At 40.3% G+C, this 27,063-nt stretch overlaps 1 protein-coding gene across 4 annotated transcripts in view; it reads left to right on the top strand.

Moving 5' to 3' along the window:
* Positions 1-484: 484 nt before the first annotated feature.
* The window catches only part of znf592 (zinc finger protein 592), a 198,980-nt gene continuing 172,401 nt past the window's right edge, over positions 485-27,063 (top strand). For 2 of the 4 annotated variants that reach the window (XM_043680575.1, XM_043680570.1), the window contains exon 1: positions 485-579. The gene's annotated coding sequence lies outside the window, so the exon portion shown is untranslated. Of the gene's footprint in view, positions 580-16,143; positions 16,406-27,063 lie in introns of those variants that run through there. The other 2 variants (XM_043680571.1, XM_043680572.1) reach the window with 2 other exon arrangements.

Genomic DNA, 27,063 nt, shown 5'->3' with positions numbered 1-27,063 from the left:
GATGGGTATATGAATAGGAAGGGTTTGGAGGGATATGGGCCGGGTGCTGGCAGGTGGGACTAGATTGGGTTGGGATATCTGGTCAGCATGGACAGGTTGGACCGAAGGGTCTGTTTCCATGCTGTACATCTCTATGACTCTATATAATACGAAGCATCAACACTGCGCTTTGACAACCATCATAAGGAAAAGTCACCGCCTCGCGCCTCTCCTAAGCTGCAGAATAGTTAATCCCGCCGCTACAGTAATAAACAATCATAACATAATCCTAACCATCTTTCTAATAATTACACAAGACATTCCCCGGTCGCCGACAGCAAAATTGCTGTCCGCCCGTTTCCCGCCAACGACGCCAGCCCGCCGCGCAGGCCCAGTTCGGAGCCCCGCGAGACCCCGCCTCTCCGTACGTGCGCGCACCCACCAAGTGCGGTCGTTTGGCGGGCGGGAGCACTGGCGATGCGTGCACGGCGTCGCCCGTACGTGCGGGGGCACGCACGGCCCCTGGCGGCCTGGAATGCTGGTTCGGCAGGAACCACGTGACCAAGCGATGTCCGCGGGCCGACGAACGGGAGCTAAATGGTAACTGGCGAGTGAGTGAGTGAGTGTGTGTGTGTGTTTTTGATCGTGTCTTTGTGAGTGTGAGCTTGTCGTGTCAGCAGCCTCTCTCAGCCCCAGTGAGAGTGAAGGGTCTGCGGTTATTTCCAACCGGGCAAACAATGGGGCCTTGCACTGGGCTCGGGTCACAACCCATCCTTCACCCCCCCCCCCCCCCGATCTGACTGTGTCTCTATCTCCCACTCCCTTCACAGGCCTCTCTATCTCCTGTTTCTGTGGGAACTTGTATGTGGGTGGTGGAGTGAACATCTTCCTGTGGCCAAGCAAGTTTCTGAGTGTCAGTCAGCTTTCATGGCTGCCTCTCTACCTTATTGACTCCATGATTGATTTCTGAACGTTCCAGATCATTTTGTACCCAAGTGCAAATTTTGTGATCTTTCTACATCCCTATCCGTCTCCACGCCCACCTCCCACCTCCCCGCGAAAATTATCACAATCGAGGTGCACCAAAAGGTTTGTCTGTTTTCCTTAAAGCAAATAATTTCCATTTGTCAAATTATTTTCTCCTGTAAATAGAGGGTAAGGTAGAGGAAGAGGGTACCCTGTGTGCAGAATGGAATTTGAATATGTCAAATATTTTCTCATGTAGGAAGAGGGTATATTGCCCACTGCGTGTTGAGCAGCGTTTGTCATAATGTGATGTCAGTTATATTCATGTGCACCTTAGTTAGAACAGTGTGCCTACATGATCACTTTCTAAATTATGTGTCAAAGCCTACCTTTTACCCTGAGCTGCTTGTGGTTATCTATGGTACAGTTTCTAGCATTTACCTCATTCATAAATGGTAACAAGAAAAATCCTGGGGGCTACCTTCATAAAAATGCACCAGTCATGGGATGAATCTTGTGGATTTTGTTTTTGACATGAAAGATTTTAATTTTTTTAATTTTACGTAGAATTAAGTAGCTGTAGATACTAGTAGCTCATTCAAGTTAACATGAAGGGAGAAAGTGAGGACTGCACATCCTGAAAGTCAAAAGGTGTAGCGCTGGAAAAGCACAGCAGGTCAGGCAGCATCCGAAGAGCAGGGGTGTTGACGTTTCGACCATAAGTCTTCATCAAGAATGATGAAGCCCTTCATCAGCCATTCCAGACAAATGTCTTATGCCGGAAACATCGACTTCCCTGCTTTTTGGATACTGCCTAACCTGCTATGCTTTTCCAGTGCCACAGGTTAACATGATCGTACTAAAAAGGGATGTGCCAAGACAAAAATAGAACTCATATTCCACAACAAGAAAAGACTAAAACTAAGCATTAATAGGTCCAGCTAGGTGAATAAAGACACACCTGAGGGTTAAGAAACATTGAGTATTAAACCAGCAAAGGACCACCTAATAAGACAAAATATCAAAAGGTAGAAGAGGTGCCAAAAAAATGGTAAAGGCGAGCAATGAAATTAAGGAACATAACGCAAAATAGTAAAATGTTTTATAGGAACATAATACAAATAAATGAAGCTGTATTGGGAGTAGGACCATTTAGGAGCTGACAGGATAATATCACAGGTACTGATAGAAGAAATATTAAGTAATTTACCAGGCAGATTTAACAGAGAAAGTGAGGACTGCAGATGCTGGAGTTTAAAGTCAAAGAGTGGGGGGCATATAACAGGCAGAAATAAAATTGAATGATTTGAATAATGAGATAAGTGCAATTAAAAATTTGGGATGTTATTGATTGAATAAACTGAAAATATTCAAAGAAGACAGAACCTCTGATCCAGATGGGTTGGATCTACATATTCTAAAAGAATCTAGGGAAGAATTAGAGGTATTGCTACTCATATTGAATAATGTATTAGAAATAGATGTGGTGCACATAGCCAGTATACCTAACTGGTTGGGGGGAGTGCAGAGCATGTCCAGGAAATTATATACCAATCAACTTAATACCATTGGTAAAGTAAGATAGTCCCTGTTCAAGGATAAAATAGAAGGTCTAGAAGTAGGAAACGTATTAATGAAATGCCTACATAGATTTCAAAAGAGAGAATCTTGCTAAAGTGAGCTTATTGAGATTTTTTGAAGTGGTAACAGAGACTGTGTTTATGCAGCAGATGTAGTTTATCTGAATTTTCAAAAGGCCGTTTAATAAGGTGCCTGTAACAGACTAATGAATATGGCCAGAGAGTGTTGAATTGGGGGACAGATGTCAGAATGAATTATTAGCTGGCTTCAAGACTGAAGACAGAGAATGATAGTGAAGAATACTTTCGGATGGTGGGAAGTAGTGTTCCATGAGGATCAGTACTGGAACCACCGCAATTTACATTAACATTGTGAACTATGGAATCAAAAATAAATTTTTTCTAAATTTGCAGATGACACCAATTAAGTAGAATGGTCAATACAAAGGAGAATGGCAACTAATTACAAGCAGATTAAATTACCTTGCCGAATAAGGCAAAATGTTTATCAAATTAAGTTCAAGATATGTGTGAGGTAACAAAAACAGAATGTGCTGGAGAAACTCAGCAGGTCTGGCAACACCTGCGGAGAGAAAAACCGGGTTAATGTTTCAACTACAGTGACTTGTCTTTGCAGAGTGAGGTTTTATGTTTTGGTACAAAAAATGAGGTCACATCACGTGGAAAGTGGAAGTCTAGATGGACATAAAGGAACAATGAGATCTTTGAGTGCAAATACACAAATCACTAAAACATTGTGTCACAGATCAGCAAGATAATTTAGAAAAAGCAAAACAACCACTAGGTTTTATTTCTAAGGGATATAATTGAAAGTAGTGAGGTGATGCTAAACCTGTTCCAAACCTTGTTGGGAGGACATTTAACAGTACTGCATACAGTTCTCGTTGACATTGTAAAGAGGATGTACAGTAGAAGGATGTATATGAAAGGATTGACAAGCTGGGTTTTTTCTTGCTTAGGAAATAAAAGGCTGAGGTGTTTAGTATCAAAGGCCTTTAAAAATTATGAAAGGTTTTGAGAGGGTGCATACAGGGAGAATGTTTTCCTTATGGGTCAAAACATAACTCGAGATCATCAGTATAAAATAGTCACCAAGAAATCCAATAAGAGAACTACTCCACTCAGAGTGGTAAGAATGTGGAACTCAGTACTACAGGAAATGATTGAAGTGAGTAGTACGGATGCATTTAAGAGGAAGCCAGACAAGGGAGAAGGGAATATAGGGTAAATTTAGATGGTCAAATGCTTGATGACAAGGACGGTCATTCTCACCTCACCTTGAGTTCTCCATGGCAACTAGTAGAAATTCAAATTTAATTGACTAATAAAAATATGAATTGAAAATTAATCCCAGTAATGACGGGCATAACAACTATTGTTGTTTGTCATAAAAACCTATCCGATTCATTAGCAATCTGTCATTCTTGCTCAGTCTGGTCTGCATGAAACTCCAGATTCACAGCAGTATGGTTGACCATTCACTGCTATCTGAAATTCCCCAACAACTCAGTCCAACAAAATTATATTTGGGAAGTAAATACTGAACCTTGCCAGCAATGTCTACATCCCATGAAATAATACAAAAAGAAGATCGTTTGTCCATGTTGGAACAAAGTTTGTGATGTGATGCGGAGCTGTATAGCCTTGACGAAACCCAAACTTAGCATCAGTGATCAGGTTCTTGCTGAGTATGTGCTGCTTGGTAGTACTGTCAGCAATGCTTTCCATCACTTTACTGATGGCCAAGAATACACCGATGGGTTGCTAATTGGTTGGTTTGGATTTATGCTGTCTTTTTTTGTGAACAGGGCAATCTGGGTGATTTTCCACATTATTGTGGAGATCCCAGTATTGAAGTTATATTGGAACATCTTCATTAGGAATGCAGCTAACTTTGGCTGGAGAGTCCTCTGTACTATAGTTTGGATGTTGTCAGGGTCCAAAGTCTTTGCAGTATCCAGTGCAGGATACTTGAGGATATTCAGGCTGAAGATGTTGTAATGTCATTTGTGTTGCACTCCTCCATCACTGAGTTTGGGGATATTTATGGTGGCTTCTCCTCTTCTAGTTAGTTTTCACAACTGGACGTGGCAGGACTCCAGAGCTCTGATTTGCTATACTGATTGTGGAATTGATTCATTCAGTTTATTTTACACATGTAAGTAAGAGAATGTTAAACAAGAGAAGTCATCATCCCCAAACAAGCAGATTCTGGGAATAATCAAACAAAAATAGAGTATGTTGGAAACTCTTAGCAGAGCTGTCGGAATCTGTAGAGATACAGGAGTTTCAGGTGTAGTTCCTGAATCAGCAATGGCCGTATGTATTTGGCTGTGATCATGTTTATAGCTCAGTGAGCATTCCTGTGTTCCAAAAATATTTCTAGAGAAATGGTGAGCAGAGAGTTTGTTTGACTATGATCCATTAATTATGTAGTATTTCCATAAAGAGTTAAATTGCAGTCTCAGTATCATTTGAATTGCTTTTGGCCTGGTTCTATAGGGCACAAGGACCAACTGTACTATTTATACTACCATTGATGTCCTGTAATATTCTCCTGCCTAGCTATTGTTCTGTTTTCATTACAATCCATTTTAGCCCACATTTTCTCTCGATTATTTTCATTTGCTGTGATAAATGTCCTACTCCTAAATTTCAGCATGTTTTGATGTGAGCCAGTCTTTTAGAAGACCTTAATCCTCGATAAAGGTTTTTTCTTCTTTTGGAGGAACTGACTGGTGCTGGGTTATGATTCTATAGATGCAAGTGAACATTCAGCAACCCCATCCAGATGCTATTCTTTGTCTTTGCTGTTAGGCATATTTAGGTGGTAAAAACAATGACTGCAGATGTTAGAAACCAGATTCTGGATTAGTGGTGCTGGAAGAGCACAGCAGTTCAGGCAGCATCCAAGGAGCTTCGAAATCGACATTTCGGGCAAAAGCCCTTAGGCAAATCTGCCCAGACAGTGAATTTGACAGGCTGCATTTAGCACACAGCTAAGCCAATTCAACAAACACCCACCATGGGACACTTTTGTATAACTCAGCAAGAAAGAACATGCGTTTATATAGAACCATAGAACCTTTACAGTGCGGAAGGAGGCTGTTGGGTCCATTGAGTCTGCCCCCAGACCCAGCCCCCTACTGTATCCCCATAACCCAACATCTACCAACACTAATCAACCTACCCTGCACATCGCTGAATATTATAGACAATTTCAGCACATCCAATCACCTAATCTGCACATCTTTGGACTGTGAGGGGAAACTGAAGCATCCAGTGAAAACCCACACAGCTATGTGAAGAATATACAAATTCCACACAGACAATCATCTAAGGCTGAAATTGAACCCAGCTTGAGGCAGCAGTGCTGACCACTGAGTCACCATGCTGCCCCATAAAATACTTCACATTTCACTTCCTCGATGTCCCAAAACACTTTACCAGTCTTTGAATTTCTTTTGTGTCCAACTCACATCATGTTTTCAAATTCCACTGCAAAGGTTGAGATCCTGATATTTCTTCAGGCATCAGTGTCGTTCATGGCATGTAGATGTGTTTCAGTGAGGCAATAAACTGAGATCCAGGCTGCTCTGAGAGGATGTAAACAATGCTGTGGCATAAGTGTGTTTTCCTGGCATCCTAGGTAATATACATCTCTCAACTAACATTACAATTGCAGATTATGTGGTAGTTTATCTCATTGCTGTGTGGTGGAGCCCTGCTGTGCACCAGTTCACTGTTTTGGTATAGTGATTAACTTGCAAATAAATGCTTCTTTGGTTATGGAAAGTTGTGAAGAAGTCTGATGTTGTGCATGGAACCTTATAAATGGAAGGTCTTTGAAATATAGCTACAATTAATTTGTGAACAAGCAGCAGATCCGATAACTGACCAGAGAATCCATTTTAGTGTTGACTAAAAGAGAAATGTTGCACGGACCCAGGAAAATCATGGGAACATCAACTTTCACTTGTTCAGATATGGCCTGAGATTAGCATTTTATCCAAAAACCCGCACCTATAAACCTTGTAGTAATCCTTCCATAATAATTTTTCTAAAAAAACTGTGGGTGCTGGAATCTGAAACAAAAAAAGAAATTGCTGGAGAAACTCAGCAGGTCTGGCACCATCTGATGAAGAGCCACTGCACTCAAAACATTAATTCAGTTTTCTTCCTACAGATGCTACCACACTTATTGAGTTTCTCCAGCAACTTCTGTTTTTGGTTCAGTTATCCTTCCACTTTACTTTGGAGTGTCAATGAAGCTTAAACCCAGAAATCTTCGCTGAGAGGAGAATGTGCTGCCAAATGAACCATGGCTGACACACCAACAACCCCAGTGACGTATCATGAGATTTACTCACTGACTTATCAGCCAAGCTATTAATCACTGAGCTGTTTTGCAGTAAGGATTACTCTCTCTGGTAGTGTACAGCAAGTTCATGGGTTGAAAGGGCAATTTTGAAATGTTTAATCAGTATTCATGTAGAAATGGTTTTAAACTAACTGTTGTCTACACTGTACAGGCTATGAGGAGTATAATGTGTAATTGCAGGGAAGCATCAAAGATTAATATTCAGAGTTGGTGGACAAAAGATGTGAATAGGAAATAATTAAAAACTCACAGGATGACTACTTCGGCATTTATTAAATGGGACATGTTGACTTACATTATCTGAACATCTTCTTCTTAATTACACATTACTTTTATTAAAGTTTCATTTTGCCCCAGTAGCATAACTGATTAATGCAGTGAGCAGTTAAATAATGGAAGGCGGGAAAGTCCCAGATTTCATCTGTTATGAAATTGGAACAATGATCAGGCTGATGACCATTGGTATTTCAGTCTCTCCTGTTAATAAAGAGAAAATTAACTACAATTTCATAAAATGCTGAACATTCATGGTATTGCAGGTAGTCATTGAAGCCACTGTGTCAGTACCAACCAAAAAGAGCAATACAGCCTGACCCTCACATTCTAGTTCTTAGTCTCTCACCCTGTCAGTTACAGCATTGCTTATCAAAGTATATTTTCCAAATGCAGTAAGGTGCTTTGCTTCTAACACTTTCAGGCAGTGAGTGCCGGATTAGGTGAAAAAAGATCTTCTCAATGTCCTTGTAATCTTTCTACCACTTAGTTTATTCTGTGCTCTCTGGTTAATGACCTGTCTACTAAGGGAAATAGTTTCTTCCTTCTGTTCTATCCAGGCCTCTCATTATTTAGTATGCTTTAATTAAATCTCCCCTCAGTCTCTCTGTTCCAAACCAAAATTCCAACTTTTCTCAGTAGCTAAGATTCTCCAGTCCAAGCAATCTATTCTGCACCTCTCTGGGATTACATCCTTTCTGTAGTGCAGTAACTAAAACTATGCAATACATCAGCTGGGTCCTAACTAGCCTTTTATATAATTCACAATGCTATTCACGTTCTATGTTACAGCTTATAAAACAAAGTATCAGTATGCTTATGAATAAACCTGTCCTGTTGCCTTTGGGGATTTGTGATTATGCATTGCAATTTCCTTCTGTTCCTCTACACTTCTCAATATCATACTATTTATTGCATTTTCCCTTGCCTTGTTTGCCATCTCTAAATGCATTCCCTCATACTTTCCTGGATTGCATTCTACTTCCATCTAAGCAGACAGGTGGGCACTGGTTTAACATCTACACCAAAAGATAGCATGTTCATCAATGTAGCACTCTTTCAGTACTGCACAGGCCATAATTTTTGTGACCAAGTCCTGCACTAGGACTTGAACCTGCTACCTGCTATGCCATGGCTAATGCACAACAGTCCCAGCATTTCGAACTTTTTCCTAAATTGAATTTCTTCATCCCTGATACTATTACAGCAAATCTTTTTTTCACTCTCATCTGTGATATCTTTGTTTAATATCACAGATATGTTGCATCTGTACTTGGGGAGGATATTCCTGGGAGAATATCCAGTAAAGTTATATTGGTGGAACTGAGGAATAGGACAGTGATGATCACCTTGTTGGAATTGTAGGCCCACCAGTAGTCAGCAGGAATTTGAGAAGCAAATGTGTAAGGAGATGTCAGCTATTTGTACGAATAATAGGTTTGTAATGGGAGGGAATTTTAAATTTTCAAACATAGACTGAGACTGCCATAGTATTAAGGGTTTGGATAGAGAGGAATTTCTGAAGTGTATATAAGAAAATTTTCTTATTCAATATGTGAATGTACCTATTAGAGAAAAAGCAAAACCTGACCTTCTGTTGGGAAATAAGGCAGGGCAAATGACTGAGGCTTCAGTGGGGGAGCACTTTGGGGCCAGTGGTCATAATTCTGTTAGTTTTAAACAGTTATGAAAAAGGATAAACTGATCTATAAGTTAAAATTCTAAACTGGAGTAGGACCAATTTTGATGGTATGAGGCAAGAACAAGTTAATTGGGAGATGCTATTTGCAGGTAAAGGACAGTTGGAGTATGGGAGGCCTTTAAAAATGAGATAATTGAGATTCAGAGACAGTATGTTCCTGTTAGTGTGAAGGACAAGGCTGATATACTTAGGGAATGCTGAATGTCTAAGTTGAGGCTCTGGTCAAGAAAAAGGAGGAGGCCTATGTCCGGTATAGACAGCTGGGATTGAGTGAATCCTCAGAGGACTACAAGGACAGTAGGAGCATACTTAAATAGGAAATCAGGAGAGCAAAAAGGGGGTGTGAGAATTATTTGCCAAATAGGGTTGAGAAGAATCCAAAAAGATTCTACAAATACATTAAAGGAAAATGAGTAACTAGGGAGAGAATTGGGACCTTGAAGATCAACAAGGCTCATTGTGCCTGGAGTCACAAGAGCGAGGTGAGATACTAAGTGAATATTTTGCTTCAGCATTTACTGTGGAGAAGGATGTGGAAGCTAGGGAAAACTTGGGGGAAAAAAAGTGATATATTGAAAAGTGTCCATATTACAGAAGAGGAAGTGCTGAACATCTTAGAATGCATAAAGGTGGATAAATCCCTGGGACCTGATCAGGTCTATCCCAGAACTTTGTGTGAGCTAGGGTACTGATTGCTGAGCCTCTTGCTAAGATATTTGTGGTCAAGAGTGTGGCGCTGGAAACGCACAACAGATCAGGCAGCATCTGAGGAGCAGGAGAATCAATGTTTCAGGCATAAGCCATTCGATTCTCCTGCTGCTGAGATGTTGCCTGATCTGCTGTGCTTTTCCAGCGCCACACTCTTGACTTCGATCTCCAGCATCTGCAGTCCTCATTTTCTCCTTAGGTATTTGTATCATCAGTAGCCAGAGGTGAGGTGCTGGAGGATTGGAGATTGACTAATGCAGTGCCATTATTTTAAAAAGGTGGCAAAGAATAGCCAGGGAACTATAGACCAGTGAGCTTGACATCAGTGGTGGGTAAGTTGTTGGAGGGGTTTCTGAGAGCCAGGATTTGCATGCATTTGGAAAGGCAAGGACTGATTAAGGAGAGTCAACATGGCTTTGTGTGTGAGAAACATGTCTAAACTAACTTAGTTGAGTTTTTTGTGTGGACGTTGTCTGTGTGGACTTCAGTAAGGCATTCGACAAGTTCGACGTGGTAGACTGGTTAGTAAGGTTAGATCACGTTGAATACAGAGGGAGCTAGCCAATTGAATACAAAATTGGCTTGAAGGTACGAGACAGAGGGTTGTTTTTCGGATGGGAGGCCTGTGATCAGTGGTTTGCCTCAAGGACTGGTGCTGGGGTCATTGCTTTTTGTCATTCACATAAATGATTTGGGTATGAATACAAGAGGTAGGGTTAGTAAATTTGCAGATGACACCAAAATTACTGATGTAGTGGACAGTGAAGAAAGTTATATCAGAGTACAATGGGACCTTGATCAGATGGGCCAGTGGGCCAAGGAGTGGCAGATGGTGTTTAATTCATATAAATGTGAGGTGTTCGATTTTGATAAGGCAACCAAGGGCATTATACACTTAATGGTAGGGCACTGAGGAGTGTTGCCAAACAAAAAGATCTCAGGGTGTAGGTGCATAGTTCCTTTAAAATGGAGTCGCAGGTAGACAGGGTGGTGAAGAAGGCATTTGGCATGCTTGCCTTCATTGGTCAATGCCTTGAGTATAGCAGTTGGGATGTCATGTTGCGGCTGTACAGAGCATTGGTCAGGCTACTTTTGGAATACTGCGTATAATTCTGGTTTCCCTGCTATAGAAAAGATTATGTTAAACTTGAAAGGGTTCAGAAAAGATTTACTGAGATATGGCCAGGTTTGGAGGGTTTAAACTGTAGGGAGAGGCTGAACTGGCTAGGACATTTTTTTACTGGAGCAACAGAAGCTGAGGAGTGATCTTATAAGAGTTTATGAATTCATGAGAGGCATGGATAGGGTGAATAGCCAAGGTCATTTCCCCAGGGTAGGGGAGTGCTAGAAGGCATAGGTTTAAGGTGAGAGAGGAAAGATTTAAAAGGGACCTGAGGGACAACATTTTCAAGAAGGTGGTTCTGGTGTGTGGGACAAACTGCCAGAGGAAGTGGTGGAGCCAGTACAATTACAACATTTAAAAGGCATCTGGATGCGTACATAAATAGGATGGATAGGAAGGGTTTAAAGGGATATGGGCTAAATGCTAGCAAATGGGACTAGATCAGTTTAGGATATCTGGTCGGCATAAACAAGTTGGACCAAAGGATCTGTTTTCCTGCTGTATAACTCTTATGACTCTAATTGAGCCCATTACTCCATTACTGCCTTTGACCCATATCCCTCAATATTTTTGCTTAACAAAAGCGCATCTATCTACCTTGCCTTTTCCTGTTAATACCTTGAAGAGTTGAGTCAGATCACCCATGACCTTCTAAATTCTAGAGAAAACAATTCTAATTTTTATGATCTGTCATAACTACCCCTGAAGTTTAGAAGACCAAGTATCATTCTTACTGCTCCATGCTTTTATCAGTAAAGCCAAAGATCTCATGTTGCCTTTTCACACCTTTTTCAATTTGTGTGGCCTCCCCTAAAGATTTGCTGGGTCTCTGATCCTCCACGGCTTTTTAAAATTTTACCATAGTTACCTATCTTCATTCTGCCTACCAACTATTATCAAGGGACCAGAATAAACATGCATGGATATCAGTAAGGAAGAAATGATGAAGGATACAGAATCCTGAATGCTGACTTAGCTTTTTCTTCATTTGTTCGTGGGAAATGTTTGTCGCTGGATGCACCAGTATTTATTGACTACTGGTAGTTCTCCTATAACGCCGTAGTTGGCAATTCACAATCACATTATAAGCAAATCGTGTTTAATGAACAAGCATTATTGGACAACTACCTGCATCTGTAGTTGCCCTTGTACAGTTGTGGTGAGCTGCCTTCTGAACTGCTGCAATCCATTTAGTACAGGCAAACCCATAATGATGTTACAAAAGGAATTCCAGGGTTTTACTTAGCAACATTGAAGGAATTACATATTTCCAGGTCAGGATGGTGAGTGACTTGGAGAGATGTTTCTTTGTACCTGCTGCCTTTTAGATTATAGTGGTTGTGGGTTTAGAAGGTGCTGTCCATGGAGCCTGGGTAAGTTACTGTAGTGCACCTTGTAGATCACGCAACACCAGGTTATAGTCCAACAGGTTTGTTTGGAAGCATTAGCCTTCGGAGCACTGCTCCTTCATCAGGTGATTGGGGAGTATAAGATTGTAAGACACAGAACTTATAGCAAAAGTTTATAGTGTGATGTAACTGAAATTATATATTGAAAAAGACTTGGATTGTTTGTTAAGTCTTAACTACTATGTACCAGTAATGGAGGAGGCAAATGTTTATGGTTGAGGTGTTGATCAAGTAGGTTGTTTTGTCCTAGATGGTGTCAAGTTTCTTGAGTGTTGTTGCAGCTGCACTCATCCAAGTAAACAGAGAGAATTCTATCACACTCCTGACTTGTACCTTGTAGATGGTGGAACAGACTTTGGGTAGTTAGGTGTGTTACTCACAGTAGTACTCCTAACCTCTGACCTATTCTTATAAGGCTAGATCATTTCAAAGTCTGGTCGCTGATGTTGATAGTGGGGGATTCTGCAATGGTATTTCCATTAAATGTCAAGAGGCTATGGTGAAATTCTCTGCTTTTTGAAATGTCTTGGAAATGTTTTTGAAAGGTCATTGCTTGGCACTTGTATGGCGCACCTATTACTTTTTCACTTATCAGTTCAAGCCTGGATTTTCCTGAGTTCTTGCTACATTTGAACATGGACAGTTCTAGTATTTTACTGACATTTGTCACTTCTCTCAAGTGAAGAATGGGTATTTTAGTGACATTCAAGATGGTCACTCAAAATAGTGGAATTATAACCAAGAAAGGAGTTAATGTCTCCTTTTGAAGAGATGAAGAGAAGCCATTACCACCTCCAGTTTTCTGCCACTGCTGTACTTCCTTCCTGGTGATGATTGCTTGGGCATAAACATCCCTGAACTAACTGTCCATCCTTGATTTAAAAAATTAGCCATTGTAGTGTTTGCAGAATATTCAATTATATTGTTTCTCACAGCCAAAGAAAATTCTGAGTCAGGTGGAGGTTCTGGATGGTGACAAAGAGCTGATGTTTCTATTCACTGACAGCCATGGTGCCCCTCTCTCCAGTGCACTTCAAAGATTGGCTAATTCAAATGTAAATCAGGAATAAAGGCCTGTTTGGTCTCCATGACACATCATCTGTTGCATGTATCAACTAAACTATTTTTCAAAGTGTTCACATTGGAACTTCTTAAAAGAATATTTAGAGACCGGGTCGAGGGGGATTGAAAGGTGTATTCTTGCTCCTATTCTCCTGTGTTCCTAGAACATGGATGATTTGTCAGCTAATCGTGTTTTTCAAGATGCCATAACCTATTAGGTTGTCAATATGTGCTTTCACAATTAGTCATCCAAGGCTTTTTGTTGAGATGAGGTGGACCATAATAAAGAGACCAAGAATTGGCCAGTGTGATAGGGTAACAAATGAGAAGTTGGGAATTGTGATCCAGGTCTGATGATGGGCGAACAATTACATGAGTCAAAAAGTAAATAAATAAAACTAAATGAAACATGAACTAGAATACAGTGAAAGAGGAGGGAAAAGCAAAAGATGGAAAGATATGGGAACATCATTTGTGAAAGCCTTTATTTACACATGAGGAATCCTTCATTTTCATACTGCTTCCTCAGGGTGAGCTTTCAGAGTGACAGAATCTCCAACACCCCTCTCTTTAGCCATCAGCCAGGGCTCCCTAGTTGGACCAGCTTAACAGCCCCTATCAAGGAACTCATGTTTTATGAGATCCAGCTGACCTGGCAGAGTCTTGTCTGGCATTGGTGTTCCTGAAGCTTTCACAGCCCCCCATGTGAGAGCTGTAAGGAGAAGCCCAGAAACTATCAACTTGGTGGTGGGTAACTTGTTGGAGGAGATTCTGAAAGATTGGATTTACACGCATTTGTAGAGGCAAGAATTGATCAGGGATAGTCAGCGTGGTTTTGTGTGCAGAAAGTTGTGTTTCTCAAACTTGATTGAGTTTGTTTTAATGAAGTAACCAAAAAGATTGATGAGAACAGAGTGGTAGACTTGTTTACTTGGACTTTAGTAAAGCCTTTGACTAGGTTCCGCATGGTAGACTAATTAGTAAAGTTAGATCACATGTGATTCAGGTTAAGGTTGCCAATTGGATACAAAATTGGCTTTATGGTAAGAAACAACAGTTGATGGTGGAGGGTTTTTTTTTGGACTGGATGCCTATGACCAGCAGGGTTCCAACAGGGATCAGTATTGGATCCACTTTTGTCATTTATACCAATGATTGGATAAGAATAAAGGGTGCCTTAGGTTTGCATCTGACAGGTAACCAGGATGGTTAAGGTGTTCAGCACGCTTGCCTTCATTGCTTAGACCTTTGAGTATGGGGGTTGGAATGTCATGTTGAGGTTATACAGGACATTGGTGAGCTCTCTTCTGGAGTACTGTGTACAGTTCTGGTCTCCCTGTTGTAGGAAGAATGTTATTAAACTGGAGAGGGTTCAGAAAAGATTTACCAGGATGTTGCTGGGAATGGAGGGTTTGAGATGTAAACATAGCCTGGAAAGGCTGGAACTTTTTTTATTGGCGCATAGAAGATTGAGGGAGGACCTTATTGGATTTGTAAAATTGTGGTGGGCATTGTAAGGTGAATGACGGCTATTTTCTCTGGGGGTAAGGGTGAGGGGATTTTGGAGAGAGGGAGTTTAAAACTAGGGGGCATATTTTTAAGGTGAGCAGAGAAATATTTAAAAAGGACATGTGGGGCAATTTTTTTTTTACACAGTGGTTCATGTGTAGAATGAACTGCCAGAGAAATTTGTGGATGCAGTAAAAATTACATTTGGATAAATTCATGAATAGGAAAGGTTTGGAGGAGTGTGGGCCAAGTGCAGGTAAGTGGGACTAGTTCAGTTTGGGAACATGGTCAGCATGGACTGGTTATAGTGAAAGTTTCCATGCTGTATGATTGAGTCTTTGACTGTAAGAGTCCTTGACTCTCATACTGCCTCTTCAGAGTCAGCTCTGAGTACCAGAGCCTCTGGACATCTCTTTTTGTAAAATTTTATTAAACAGTACAGTTTACAAATAAACAATTAACATTTACAGCTATATACAGAGAAACAGCAATTTACACAGGAGAGGGGTACCAAAGCCAGGCCCCTAACCCCATCGTTCAACCAGTTTTCAGGGAAATGAGGACAAACATCAAATCCTGGCACCTTTTTTTTAAACTTTATTAAACAGAACAAAATGCAGTTAACAATAAACAGAAAGCAGCAGTTTACACAAATAAACCCCACTATATACAGGGGAAAGGTCAACAAAGCCAACCCCAAACCCCACCATTTAACCAGTTTTCAGGGAGATGAGGACAAACTTCAAATCCTGGCACACGTCTTTTTGTCAGCAAGGGCTCCATGATTGGACTAGATTAACTGCACCAATCAGGGACTGCATATTCAATGATGTACAGCTGATTGACCTCATTACAATGACTGCATTTGGGAACAGGTGAAGCTGAGACTATGCACATAAGCATTCTGTAGTAGTAGCAACAAGTTAAATCATGTCCCATAACCATCAAAATACACCCATGTTTAAGGAAAATCAAATATTAATTTTGGCAGAAGCTGTATCAATTAACTTAAGTGAAAATGCTACATTTGATTAGATTACTTAGATAACTTAAATGAAAATGCTACATTTGCATTCAGTTAAAAATATTGTTTAAAATTGGATGGTAACAAGTCTTACATTAAATAGAAATTAGAACAAGTTGAGTATCAGCTGAATGAACAGTGTCTCTCAAGATTCATGATTAATCTTGGAAATGACATGCTTCACCAAACCTTTGCGGAATAATCTCAGCATTTTGTTTCAATTTTAAATTGGATGAAATTAAGTCCATTTTACTGATTTATTGAGTCTTCCACATTAACAGAAGTGAACTGACAAAAACACAAATGATCAGACTGCTGCTGTCCGTAAAATTCACCACCATGAGTCATTTTTGATATTATCTACCTACCTGAAACTCCCTCTGGCAACCTCTGCTTTTCTGCAGGAACCATATGGTGCTGCACCATTTTTTTTGTTTGCAAAGGATCTGCAAATGTGGTTGTATCTCTCAATTAATTATGTAGATTATGGGCAGCAATTAGAATGGCAATTCCTTTGTGGGCTGTCGATTGGGAGAGGCCAGGAGCAGGCACGCTGAGTGTTCATTGTTGACTGACAGCTCTCCTGTCTGGGGGTAAACGGAATAGAGAGAGATGATAGAATTTCTTCTTGCAACCACATCCTATAGACTGCACATTTGAAGAATTAGGTATGAATGCACTTTTCTTTGGCTGTTTGCGGGGTTGGTGGGCAGGGTTTGAATTAACGCAGGAAAGTGTTTGAGCAGATAGAAGACCAATATTTGCCATTAGCCGTGACTTTGAGGCAGATGCAGACTGCTTTAATTAGTCCAATTTAATAAGCTCCAGGAGGGGAGAGCATCAAATGTTTTGTTTTTATTAAAGAAACAGCCATGTTTAAACAATTGCTGAATGATGTGGCTTAAAAACTGTGGTCGAGAAAACTTGCATGGTTTCTTTTTAATAAGTAGGCCTTTTAGTTAAAGTGAGTGTTTCTGGAATTGGGGGATGGGCAAGGATAGGTAATTGTCAGCAGCTTTGTCATAGCACACTATCTCTGGAGCACATTCTGCTTTTGTCATGTAATGCAGATAATTAATCTTATTGTTCTAGTTTATGTTTATTCTCCTGTGTTCAGGTTTTTGTTGTTCCTTGTTTTCAAATCCCATCCCATCCTCACCCTTCCCTTTATCTTTAACCAGCCTCAGCTTTGCAACTGTCTTAGTTTTTTTGCTCTTCAAATTATTGTCCCTTGTGAGTCCCCAGTTATACTCTTTACATTCTTGTTCACTGTCCTTTCAATTGCCAAGGTTCTAAAGCAGTGGCATTTCCTTCCGAAACCCCTCCACCTCCCTATGCCCTTTCTTCCTTGAACAATCCTTAAAATTAGCTTTTGTCACTTGGTTTCAAATGTTTGGTAACACTACTATAATGTGCCTTGGAACACTTTACAATTATTTAGGTACTATATAAGTGCAAGTTATTAAAGGCTAGAAGATTAATCAAAAATAGTAATGTGTTTATGATTTTTCTTTCTAATGTCACAGGACATGCTATGTGTCACAGTTGTTATTAATAATGTGTAAACTAAATCTGAATTGTAGCTAATTAAAACCCCATCTCAATTGCATTTGGGTCCTTAATTTCTAAGGATTTCTGTCAATGTGTAAAACAGTATCATTATTTGAAGCCTATAAGAGTCAGGTATAGGAACAGATGTAGTCCCTTGAGCTTGTTCTGCCATTCACTGTGATCATGGCTGATCTGTAGCCTAGCTTCATATTGCCTTTGGCCCATATCCCTTAATACCTTTGCTCAACAAAAAAAAAGTATTTCAGATCTAAAACTAACAACAGATTTCAAATCAACTGCTATTTGTGAGAGTTCCAAATTTCTACCACCTTCTGCGTGTAGAAGTGCTTCCTAACATTTCTCCTGAATGGTCTGGCCCTAATGCTCAAATTTCCAATCAATGGAAATAGTTTATCTACCCTCTCTCCCTTGAAGACTTCAATCAGATCACCATTCTCAATTCTAGATAAAATACATACATATTTTTATATGATTATACATATGTATAATCTCGTCACATAACTTAACCCTTGAAATCCAAATATAATTCTTGTAAGCTTACATTGTACTCCCTCCAAGGCCAATGTATCCTTTCCAAGATGCCCAGATCTACTCACAGTACATCAAATAGGATCTAACCAGGGTTTTGTATTATTTCTGCATAAACTCCTTGTAGGGGAAAGTGAGAACTGGAGATCAAAGTCAAGATTAGATTGGTGCTGGAAAAGCACATCTGATCAAGCAGCTAAAACGATTTTATCTCTCCACCCCGGAGGCTCCCTGCCTCATTCCTGATGAAGAGCTTTTGCCTGAAACGGCTTTTTCCTGTTCCTCGGATGCTGCCTGACCTGCTGTGCTTTTCCAGCACCACTTTAATCTTGACTCTGCATCTTTGTACTCCAGTCTTCTAGATATAAAGGCCAGCGTTCTGTTACTATTCTTGATTATTTTCTGCACCTGTTTGTGGAATTTTACAGATCTGTGCACCTGAATCCCTAAGTTTCTTTGGATATCAATTATATTTAATTACATACCATCTATCCTTTTTCGGTCCAAAATGGATAATCTCATACTTGCTTACGTTCAACTCCATCTGCCATAGTTTTGCCCATTTTATATATTAGTTGCATGGCATTCTTTTCAAAATTATTCTTTAATGAATTGAAGTGAGAGTTTAGAGAATAGAGGGACCTTATAAAAAGTTGATGATGTAGTAAGTTGTAAATATTTGGACAGGAAGTAAATTAGTGATTTTCAAGTCAGTCCATCAGCATTTTCTATTCTGATTGGAAACATTTTTTCTTTTGCTTTTTTACATGATAAAACCAGTGCATTGGAATTTTCAGTGACTATCTTAGCCATATATCCTGCGAACATCTTTCTGTAGTACAATCTGATCATGGTTAGGCTTCCATACTTGACATCAAAAACTGCATTGGATTCCAGCCACCGTTTGTTATCCAGCAACTCTCAGATGGAGGAGGTACAGACAACAGGATTGGATTGACTCTGTCAGTAACAGTTGAACAGTCTGCAAGCATTCACTGATGACTTGTATATTAATGATGGCATCTGTCCTATTTATTGGAAAATAGTTAGCATCTCTGTGTCCTCCGCTGTTTTGAATGCAAAACATATCAAATAATTGAATATTGCAAAGTGGAAGTGGACAGGCAAATGTTGTAAATCAGAATTAGATGAATGTACCTGCTTAGATAATTAATTCACAGGGCACTTCAAAATAAATTATGTACTTGTATATGGAATTGTGTTGCAGAAATGTTGTAGCTTGAACAGTGTTATTCAGCAACAATTTGTATTTAAATAAAACCTTTAATATAATAAGACTTCCCAAGGTGTTTTGCAGCAACATTTAAAATAACATATGACATGGAGCCACATGACCAGATGACTAAAAATGTGTTCAAAGACATTGGCATTAATGAGTACCTTAAAGGAAGAAAGCAAGCTAAAGAGATAATCTGGATCTTAGGGCACAGATCATTGAAGGCATAACAAATAAGGGTGGAATGTTTAATGTCAGGGAAACTCTCAAGGCCAGAGTTTGGGGAGCACAACAAATCCAGTCAAGTATTAAACTGGTAATTTGAAAGTCAAACAGTTATTGCATCCAAATGAGAGTGTTGGCTAGGAGTGCGTAGCTTGAATTTCCTTTGTACTTGATGTGGAGAAGGTGTGAATCCCTAGAATTTAATTTTTGCTGTTTAATTTTTAAGACAGGAATATCTGAGAGACTTATTAATGGATTTCTTTAACATGACTGTCATGCAAGGGCAAGGAAGAAAGGGATGGTAACTGGTCAAATTGGACTACTGACCTGATCAAGAAAAGCTGCAGGGACTAAATGCAAACATAGCCAAATTCACATTTGCAAGGTGATGGAACTGAGGGATGAGCTTGTTGATGGAACTGAAAATGAGCCATGATCTGCTAAATTATTACATCTTTGCTATTTAGTTGAATTTTTTGTGAAATTTTCTGTAGTAGTTCAAACCCCATTGATTAACATTCAGTATGAAGGTAATTGGGAATTATGTGAAACTACATTTTTTTTACAGTCAGTTTCCCGTCCTTTCTCTTCTTCACTGCCAAGCTATACAAGTTTAATTTTTAATGGAAGAGGTTCCCTGGTGGATGTCAAGTATGTACACACAGCTGTGTTTAGCATCAGTACAACACAGACATCTGGTATCGAAGTATATACAATGAATTAGCTGTTCTTTTAGTATCCCTCCTGTGTATCCACTAGACAGTAATAAGCAACCTGAATTTGGTTTTCAGTCCAGTCAAAAAATATCATCTTCAACAGTGCTCACAAGAGAAAGGGGAACTTAAGAGAAAATGTTTGATTTTTAAATCTTGAATTTATGTATTGGATTGGTGCCATAACAATTTCACTACACTTTGTGGGGAAAAAGGAAAAAAGATTTTCCATTAAGAAAGTTTGGTATTATTGAATGTTGAAAAATGCAGTAGCTGTCCGGAACTGAGATGGATGCAGGAGATCTACATCAATTCATCTTACAAGGGAACAAAGCTCAAATAATGGAAAAGCTTTATTTGACAACACAGATTGATGTAGAATATTCAAACAGATCAACTGTTTTCGTTTGAATGTAAATATCTACCATGAGTGGCTCCTCGTCTCCTTGGGAGTGACCACTTGCGTGTCATTCAGTATGATTTTCTGAGGGCTGGACCCTATCCCAACCAACCTAACATTTGGAGTAGACCATCTCGATCAATGCTATCAATCATCTCATAGAATTCATACAGTGCCATTCAGTTCATTGCGTCTGGGCCGACCGACTCTGCAAAGAGCTTTCACCCCAGTCTCATCCCCATAACCCTACATTTCCCGTGGCTAAACCACCTAGCTTGAACAGTACGTGGCGTTTTGACATGGTTAGTCCACCTAACCTGCACATCTTTGGACTGTGGGAGAAAGCTGGGGCACTCGGCGGAAAACCCATACAGACACAGGGAGAACGAGCAACTCCACACAGACAGTCATCAAACACTGAAATCTCACCTGGGTTCCTGATGCTTTGAGATGACAGTGCTAGCCACTGTTTGATTTTGCCACCCCAGCCATACTGTACTTAATCTATTGGCCTTTGAGTCAAATTGAGCTAACACTCAACAAGGTCGTGGTGAGCTGCCTTTTTCAACTGCTGCAGTCCATCTGCTGAGCGTTAGCCCACAATGCCTTTAGGGAGGGAATTCCAAGATTTTGACCCAGCAACAGTGAAGGAATGGCAATCGAGTCAGGGTGGTGAGTGGCTTGAAAGGGAACTTTAAGATGGTATAGTTCCCATGTATCTGCTGCCCTTGTCCTTCTAAATGGAAGTGTTGAAGGTTTGGAACGTGTTGTCTGAGGATCTTTAGTGAACTTCTGCAGTGCATTTTGTACTGATGGAAGGAGTGAATGCTTGTGGCTGTAATGCTAATTGTGTGGTTGCTTTGTCTTGAATGGTGTCAAGCTTCTTGAGTGTTGTAGGAGCTGCACCCATCCAGGCAAGTGGGGAGTATACCATCACATTCCTGACTTTTGTCTTGTAGATGATGGACAGGCTTTGAGGAGTCAGGAGGTGAATTACTCACAGCAGTATTCCTAGCCTCTGACCTGATCTTGTAGCCACTTTATTTATATAGTGAGTCCAGTTGAGTCTTTGGTCAATGGTAACTCCCAAGATGTTGAGAGTGGGGGCTTCAGTGATGGTAATACCATTGAATATCAAGGGATGGTTGTTAGATTGTCTCTTATTAGTGATGGTCAAAGCCTGTCATTTTTGTGGCATGAACCTTACTTGCCACATGTCAACCTAAGCCTTGATATTGTCCAGATCTTGTTGCACTTGAACATGGACTGCTTCAGGATCTGAGGAATCACGAATGGTGCTGAACATTGTGTAGTCGTCGGCAAACATCCCCACTTCTGACCACCTGATGGAGGGAAGGTCATTGGTGAAGCAGTTGAAGATGGTTGGGCTGAGGACACTACCCCAAAGAAGTCTTGCAGAGATGTCCTGGAGCTGACTTGGAACTGAACTGGAATAGATAAACCAGGAGGAAGTCCATCCATAGATGCTTTGAGAATTAAAGCATCAAGGATGAAAGGACTGGACTCAAATAGTCCAGTCCCAAATAGTTCAACATTTATTGTGCCTGATTTTGTTTCTGCTAATTGGGCAACGGTACTTCATTGCTACTTCTGAAACCTGACTGAATTTTAGAGTGACTTTTTACCAAATTCGGTGCAAAACTGCATACGCTAACTTCCTGTCTTTGGAGCTCTGAGCTAGTAAGCAGGAACGGAAATGTAGAGTCAATTATCAGTTGCTAAACCAAAGTTGCTGTAGCAAGCACACTGACAGGTCACAGATTTCCCTTAGTCTGTTGACCCTTAATATTTACCTAAGGCTTTCTGCACTGCCTGTTACTATTTTATAGGCAATCATCAACTACACCCCATTGTGTCATCTAATGTATGTACCAAAAATGCATGCCTGCCATCTATATGACAAGATGTGTGCACTGTTGTCTACAGTAGTGTTATCAATTTCTTTTTGTTTCATGCTAAATACATGAGATTGACAGTCCTGTAATAGTATTGGCCTTTTGGGAAGATGCTGTTTATTTAGAATAATGTGACTTAAATTGCTCTAACATTTCAATGTAAGATGATAAACGTTATTTTATTATCTCCTTGCAGTGAAGATTAGATTAGATTAGATTACTTTACAGTGTGGAAACAGGCCCTTCGGCCCAACAAGTCCACACCGACCCGCCGAAGCGTAACCCACCCATACCCCGACATTTACCCCTTACCTAACACTACGGGCAATTTAGCATGGCCAATTCACCTGACCTGCACATCTTTGGACTGTGGGAGGAAACCGGAGCACCCGGAGGAAACCCACGCAGACACGGGGAGAACGTGCAAACTCCACACAGTCAGTCGCCTGAGGCGGGAATTGAACCCGGGTCTCTGGCGCTGCGAGGCAGCAGTGCTAACCACTGTGCCACCGTGCCACCCACAAATGTGCAATATTCCTAATTATGAATGCTAATGGAAAATGGAGCATGAACTGAACTGAAGTTTAAATAAGAGGCTCTTAAGAAACTTTGTGAAAGAAATTAGTGTAATAAATGCTGCTTTTAAAATGAGATATGCTATATGACTTGTGCTCAGGCTGAGAATTATATATAAATCCTTGTTGATATTCAACAGTGGGTTTGAAATTCCAGGATTTCTGGTTTTTGTTTGCTGTAAATAACTTGAGTATTTCTTGAACTCGGTTTTAAGGACTGCAATGCACTAATTGCAAAGAATTATCTTAAAGGTAAATCAATTTGTTGCAATTAGAATTACAAAATAATACAGATCAGAAACAAGCAATTTTGGTTCATTTGTTCTCTGTACAGTCTTTGGAGTTTTTGTCCACAAACATAATAAGTTAATTGGGAAGGGGATGCGAAAAGAACGTGGGGGCATTGATGTTTGAATGTTGTATTCATGAAAGGTGAAAGTGGGATAGAAAAAGAAGATAGGAAAGTGAAGGGTAATGCTGGGATTTCAACATCTAAGCTCTGCACTTCAGACCAGGACTAGCATACTTGTAATGTGGTGTATCACATGCAACAGTAGTATTTGGTAGAATCTATCCACTTCAGCCCATGATGAGACTAAATTCGAAGTTTTAATTGGAAATGGAACTGGCAATGTCTTGAGTTCAATTTTTTTGCCTGTTATCTTGCTCAAGTCTACATAAACCTCGTTGTTAATTGAGCAGCTGCTTATAAAGATATGTAGTTGATTGCTGTTTCAATGTTTCCTCAGTCTGCTCATCAAATACCACAAAAGATGGGTGATTTTTACACCATATGGACTTTCCATCTCTTTTGCCCTGTGCTCTCTGAAACTGTTATTAGTAGATGCCCTTTTCTGACCTGTTGGTACTTTCCATTCAACAATGGTACAATAGCATTTCAAATTATATTGATGCAGGCACTCTGACACTGTAATTTTGCAGTCCGTATCTAATGTGTGTCATGCTATTTATTGCTGATTTGTAAACAAAACTAAACCAACCAGTGCAAGTTCCTGTAAAATTTCAGTGATTGTTTAAATCTTTTAAATAGTCTCCTGTAAAGCTTTATTGTTTTCTTGCACAATAATATATATAAGAGCACACACTTTTGCTACTTACCTCTCTTGCACATAAGCAAAATGAAACGTTGCACTTTGAAGCTAACTTCAATTTGCTGTGTTTTTTGCAGTTCAGTTCAGCCTGCAAGTTCCATTCTAGCTGACTTTTGTTTTCCTGGTCCCAATTTGGAGCCCACTTGTCCCTAGGGATTCTGCCTTTTGGATTGCTGCTAGCTGCCATGGTAAACAGGAACTTGAGGCCTAACTGGTCCGCAGCAGCAGCTTTGAAGCTGAAAAGCTGTCGTATTAGCAGGGACTGTCAATAACAATATTTTTCTAAAGAGACAGAGAGTACCAGTTGGCTCTCTTTCTCGCTCCTTGGCATGTAACAAGAATGATAAAAAAGGACCATTGTCCATATACAACTATGAGTATGTAAATATATTAGTGTGTAAATGATTTATGCTTTGCTGTTTATTGACTGTAAACATTCTTCAGAACTTGATTGTTTTATGCAAGATGTCAACGCTTCTGATGCCTAATAATTTGAAGATGTTATGGCCTTGCTCACTGCAGTAAATGAATTGCTTTAGAGGCTGCTGCCCTGGAGTCAATGTGCAATATTGTGGACTACCTCAAAAATGTAAGGTCACAAAACAGAATGCTCAGATACTTAATCTCATTCATATTTGCTCGATGATGATAGGTTATGTGATTAATTTGCTTTCTATTCTGTCATAATTAAGCTACATAGCAGTCACTCATCCAGTGTAATTATCACATGCAGAGAAACCTGGAGAAAGTGGACTCAATTCAAGTGTTGCTTTTACAAGGAACAAATGATATATAGTTGTTAACATATCTTTTATCTCAGTTTCCTATTGTGACATCGGAGGCATACTTCAGGTCCCCCCTGTGTTGCAAAAGCTTACATGTTACATAGAACAGTACAGGCCCTTTTGCTCTCAATGTTGTGACAATCTCTTATTCTATTCTAAGATCAAACTAACCTACGTACTCTACATTTTGTGGATATCCATGTGCCCATTCAAGAGTCACTTTATGTCCCTAATATATCTTGACTACTACCACTACTGGTATTACATTCCATGCACTCACCACTCTGTGTCAAGAACTGACCTCTGACATCTCCCCTAAACCTTCCTCCAATCACCTTAAAATATGCCCCCTCGTGATAACAATTTCTGCCCTGGGAAATTGACTCTCGCTATCCACTCTAACTATGTCTCTCATTATCTTGTATGCCTTTTTATCAAGTCACCTCTCGTCCTTCTTTGCTCCAATGAGAAAAGCCCTTCCTCCCTCAACCTTTCTTCATAAGACACACCCTCCAGTCCAGGCAGCATCCTGGTAAATCTCCTCTGTATCCTCTTTAAAGTTTCCAAATCCTTCCTATAATGAGGCGATCAGAACAGAACACAATATTCCAAGAGCGGTCTAACCAGGTCTGCATAGGGCTGCAGAATAACCTCACGGCTCTTAAACTCAGTTCCCCTGCTAATGAAAGCCCTCATACCATGCACCGCCTTAACAACCCTATCAACTTAGGTGGCAACTTTGAGGGATCTATGCTCGTGGATCCCTCTGTTCCTCCACACTGCCAAGAATCCTGCATTTAACCCTGTAACCTGCATTCAAATTTGACTTCTAAAATGAATCACTTCAGACTTTTCCAGGTTGACCTCCATCTGCCACTTCTCAGCCCAGCTCTGCATCCTGTCAATGATCCATTGCAACCTGCAACAACCCTCCACACTATCCACAACTCCACCATCCTTCATATCATCGGCAAACTTTCTATCCCAGCCTTCTGCATCCTTATCCAAGTCAATCATAAAGAGCAGAAGTCCCAGAACAGATCCCTGTGGAATACCACAGGTCACTGAGCTCCAGGCTGAATACTTTCCAATACTACCACCCTCTGTCTTCTATGGGCCAACTAATTCAGTGTCCAGACAGTCAAATTTCTGTGTATCTCATGCCTCCTTACTTTCTGAATGACCTACCATGGGGAACATTTTCAAACACCTTGCTAAAATCCATGTACAAACCACATCCACTGCTCTGCCTTTATCAATGTGTTTTATCACATCCTCAAATAATTCAAAAGGATTGTGAGGCAAGACCTGCACCTCACAAAGCCGTGCTGACTATCTCTAATCAAGCTATGCTTTTACAAATAATCATAAATCCTGTTTCTCAGAACCCTCTCCAATAATTTGCCCACTATTGATGTAACACTGACTGGTCTGTATTTCTCGGGGTTATCCCTTTTCCCTTTCTTCAACAATGGAATAATATTTGTCACCTTCCAATCATCTGGAACTACTCCAATGGACAGTGAGGATGCAAAGATCATTGCCAAAGGCACAGCAGTTGCCTCCCTCACTTCCAGTAGTAACCTTGGGTATATCCCATCTGGCCCAGGGGACTTGTCTATTTTTCCAAAATTTATAGCACACCTTCCCCCTTAACATCCACCTGTTAAAGTGTATCAACTTGTTTCACGCTGTCCTCATAAGGTCCCTCTCACTAGTGAATACTGAAGTAACCTATTCATTAAGGACATCCCCTACCACTTCCAACTCCAGGCACAAGTTCCCTCCACTATCCCTGATCCATCCTATCCTCACTCTGGCCATCCTCTTTTTCCTCACTTTAGTGTAGAATGCCTTTGGGCTTTCCTTAATCCTAGCCGCCAAGGCTTATTCATGCCCCCTTCTAGTTCTCCTAATTCTTCAGTTCCTTCCTGGCTACATTGTAACCTTCTAGAGTCCTGTCTGATCCTTGCTTCCTCAACCTTAAGTAAGCTTCCTTCTTCCTCTTGACTAGATGTTCCACATCTCTTGTCACCCAAGGTCCCTTCACCCTACCTTCCCTTCCTTGCCTCAGTGGGACAAACCTATCCAGCACTCGCAGCAAGTGCTCCCTAAACAACCTCCAAGTTTCTGTCATGCATTTGCTTGAGAATATCTGCTCCCAATTTACGCTCAACAGTTCCTGCCTAATAGCATTGTAATTTCCCCTCCCCCAATCAAATATGTTCCCACACCATCTGCTCCTATCCCTTTCCATGAGTAT

This window comes from Chiloscyllium plagiosum, chromosome 40 (genome assembly GCF_004010195.1).
Source record: "Chiloscyllium plagiosum isolate BGI_BamShark_2017 chromosome 40, ASM401019v2, whole genome shotgun sequence".
In the NCBI taxonomy this organism is placed as follows: domain Eukaryota; kingdom Metazoa; phylum Chordata; class Chondrichthyes; order Orectolobiformes; family Hemiscylliidae; genus Chiloscyllium; species Chiloscyllium plagiosum.
This window is presented reverse-complemented; position numbering and strand designations above follow the sequence as displayed.